Genomic DNA, 4,239 nt, shown 5'->3' on the forward strand with positions numbered 1-4,239 from the left:
AAATATGATCAAAGGGCTACAGATGGGCTTGATGCAATCTTTGACGATTCCAGAGAAGATTTGGAAGGGGTTGACGAAGGACGAGGCTGCGTAAGAAGACTAAGATGAGCTCAAGGAGAGGTTTCTTGATCTTACACTTGAGGACAAGTGTAGTCTCGAATGAGGGGAGAATGATATGATTTCGGAGCCATTGGTGCGTGGGAGTGATCGTGCTTGCCCAGTGCGTAATTACAATAAACTACATAATGAAGGAATCCAAGTCTTAATAGGATTTGGTTTGATTATAAATATGATTTATTTTAGGAAGTAGAGAAATGTCTAGGCAGTACGGAATTGTTTAGGCAAATAGCAATTGGTTAGGAAATAGGAAATTGTTTAGGAGTAGGAATTTGTTTACAAATATGATTTGTTATTAAGCCAAAACAAAGGCTGTTTAAGGCCAGCCAAATATTAGGGTTTTATTATGTTTTTTTGTGATTGAAAACTTCGAAGAATTTATCAATAGAATTAGAATTTATTATTTTGGGAATTGCAGATTAGTTCTTGGTGTTCTTGGACTACTTATTTGCTCGATTCGTCAGTGACTGCGTAGGGATTTTACACCGCTTAATTCGTTAGTGGTATAAAGTCAAATTTGAGCTCTCATCAATTTGGCAAACACGTCCCCAAGTTTTACCGCTCTCTTCTAAGAAGTTCCCAACTTTCTTCCTTTACAATGAAATCTCTAAGTTAATGAGAAGAATTGGTGATGGGGTCGTAGCATACCCTACGGTCAAATTTGATGCATTGATAAGTTTATCAACTACATAAGAGGGATGTGGGATGCTAACTTAAAAATGCATACCCTACGGTCGTCACACGAGCATCGAGCACCAGATGTCTTCGGTTGAGAATCCTGTACAACATTTAAAAAAAAAAAATCTAGACAATAAATAGCCGTCAGTTTTCAATCCGCTAGCTTTACAATAGATGCATCTGTCTTAGAGACTGCAGATAACAAAGCTCAATTTGGAATACTTCGGATTCAAGGTGGGGAAATAGATTGGTTGGTCGACAGTACAAATTACCTGCTTGGCTTTCTGGACTCATCATGGCATATGCATAAAAGAACATGTATAATGGATCTTATGTCTTGCGAATTCACAGCACTTCCTTCGCTCGAATCTTCACGTCCACTTTCGCCGCTGCAAAAGCCACATCTACTCCTCTATACAAATGGGAGAACCCAAGATTCATTATTCATGCTACAGTAGGATTTTTATGTAGCATTGTTACTGTAGCAAAACGAAACTGGATAAAGCGACGTTTTGATAAAAATGTTACTGTAGCAATTCAAAAAATTCAATATTGTAGCAGTTAAAACCGGGATTCTGTAGCGGAAAAAATATGCCGTGCTTTGCACGGTGTTGACACTAGTTTTCCTTAATGATAGGATCAGCAAGACTTGCTGGAGTATGACTACCCAGAGGAACTGGTTAGTAAAAATCAAAATTCCTGTGCAAGCATCGGACCATACCTCTGAGAGAAGCCTCCATTGGCCGAGGCCCCCGATGTTTTACCAGGATTATTGTTTGCTCTTGCCTGTGATCATATTCAAACTGCCTAAACTTCCTTTTGAGCCCTGGATGGGGCTTTTTTCCTTGCTCATTTCACGTGTGAATCTGATGTCATACATAACCATTGATTGCGAAATCTTAGTAGGGAGCTCACAGAGGCCTCAGCATTGTTATTTGGAGAAGGCGTAGCTTAAGGACTTCACTGGTGAGAACCCTATACGAATATTGATAGACAGAAGCAAATTGGTAGTGGCATTCTGAACTTAAAGAACCACAAAAACAAATATTCTTGAGCACAGGATCTCATATTCTCTTCGGTTGAAGAATATACCGGTGGAACAGATGGACGAGCATACACTCGATGAGGATGCATGACAATTGACGGTGGCGGTGTTCCATACGGAGGGAGGCATCATACGCTGCAAAGGAAAGGAATGTTCATGAGCGACAATGGAAAAACACTGCAATCTTGGGGAACTCACCCGGCACTCGATTTTGCGAGCTTTAAGTGTACAAATCACTCCTACTTCTGTATTTTGCTTCCCATTCATGAAGATGATTAACCAGTCATCTCAATGTCAACATGCACCTGTAGAATTACCCAGATGGAAAGATGAAGTCCTAAAAGCATAACCACAATGCCCCAGTTGCTTTAGGCATTAAGAAATATAAGAGCCATCGACATCAAGCCCTTAAACATATTTGTATACTATTATTGTTACAATTATAGCTACGACAAAAATGAAGGTAGTTATGGCTGGATGTTCTTGTCGTAGTTATATTTGCCACTTCGACTTCAGCAAAGATGAAGAAACCAGTGAAGTCATCGAATTAACTGCCATCTCGTAAAGTGTTCCAAGTAGGGTGCATTCGGTCCGGATACGGCTCGGATATGATGCTTACCATATCCATATCCGCTTACACATCTCAGATACGGATACAGATATATCTCGGTAAAAAAAATTCATATCCGCTAAAATCGGATACGGTTACGGATATAGATGCGGATATATAAGCGAATATGCATGCGGATACAAAACGAATATGAGAAAACTAGATAATATTGAGATAAACATAGTTCATGTGAAACGAAAGAGATCCTTAATATGTTCATTATAGCTAAAAAGCTAAGATTAGACATCTTGATTATCAAAATTAACCACAAATCCATAATTTAAGAATCGAAACTATCGTATGAATATGACTAATGTGCATTCGGACATTTCGGATACGGATATTTCACTACAAAACCATACTTGTAACCATATCCTATCGGTTATAGATTTGAGTAACCATATTCGTATCCTAACGGATACGGTTACGATACGGTTTAGCACCCCTAGTTCCAAGAAACAAACTGAACCCACTGTTACTCTAAAAATCAAGCTCTCTCCAAGTCATCTGTTAGCTCATTCCAAACTAAAAGTTGCTAGTGTAAACTCTCAGTGTTTAGCATAAAGCATGACAAAAACACAAAAAACGATACAAATGAAGAGCACCTGAGGTCCCCACATGTAAGGATGAGCCGGGAACCTGATGCCACCGGTGAAGAAAAGAACCCATGGGGCGGACTTGGCGGATATGCCTATTATCCAAATCAATTCCACAATAATAATCAGCTTCCTTAACTAACTGAGCTCTTCAAAAACGTTAAAAGGGAAAGAATCTCCAAAGAGACCGAAACATCCTCAAGCCTGCATACTTAGTTCCCGCACAATATCAGACATCATAAATAAATAAGAACTTCAATCTCGAGTTCAAGTTGAATACACCATTCATCAAGACACACGACCATCAAAATGATTAAAGATAAGTCGAGATCCTGAGAAATGAGAGAGGCAAAAGTACAATCTTCAACTAGGTATATGATTATGAGAGTACTATAAATGGACATATCCGAAAACTGATAAGACCTAATACATATTGCTGCGGTCTTCAAACATAGGACTATGGCGTTTCTGCTATTATCATGACATCTTAGACAAACTCATTGAAAAGAGACACTCGTCGACGTTTTCCTACTGATAATAATGTAGTTCTATCCGAGGAAGTTCATGATCACAAGGTGGAGAACCAGATTGCAGAGAACAAAATCGGCAAAAGCTCGCTCCGGTGGCAAGTCCTGCAACAAGAGGGTGGATTTGTTAATAAAAAGAAGTGCAGCTCACAGGCAATACGATGTTTTCTGGATAAGTTGATTTAAAGGAAAGGAATGTTCATGAGCGACAATGGAAAAACACTGCAATCTTGGGGAACTCACCCGGCACTCGATTTTGCGAGCTTTAAGTGTACAAATCACTCCTACTTCTGTATTTTGCTTCCCATTCATGAAGATGATTAACCAGTCATCTCAATGTCAACATGCACCTGTAGAATTACCCAGATGGAAAGATGAAGTCCTAAAAGCATAACCACAATGCCCCAGTTGCTTTAGGCATTAAGAAATATAAGAGCCATCGACATCAAGCCCTTAAACATATTTGTATACTATTATTGTTACAATTATAGCTACGACAAAAATGAAGGTAGTTATGGCTGGATGTTCTTGTCGTAGTTATATTTGCCACTTCGACTTCAGCAAAGATGAAGAAACCAGTGAAGTCATCGAATTAACTGCCATCTCGTAAAGTGTTCCAAGTAGGGTGCATTCGGTCCGGATACGGCTCGGATATGATGCTTACCA

At 39.3% G+C, this 4,239-nt stretch overlaps 1 long non-coding RNA gene across 2 annotated transcripts; it reads right to left on the reverse strand.

Moving 5' to 3' along the window:
• Positions 756–2,372, reverse strand: LOC109832430. Of its 2 annotated transcripts, XR_002244766.1 has the most exons (4): positions 1,888–2,372; positions 1,517–1,770; positions 1,068–1,207; positions 756–895 (listed from the first exon to the last, which is right to left on the reverse strand). It is a non-coding gene; the product is annotated as an uncharacterized LOC109832430 (long non-coding RNA). The 2 variants fall into 2 exon arrangements; XR_002244765.1 differs by having other exon boundaries at positions 1,068–1,770.

Source organism: Asparagus officinalis, chromosome 3 (assembly GCF_001876935.1).
Source record: "Asparagus officinalis chromosome 3, Aspof.V1, whole genome shotgun sequence".
NCBI classification, from domain to species: Eukaryota; Viridiplantae; Streptophyta; class Magnoliopsida; order Asparagales; family Asparagaceae; genus Asparagus; species Asparagus officinalis.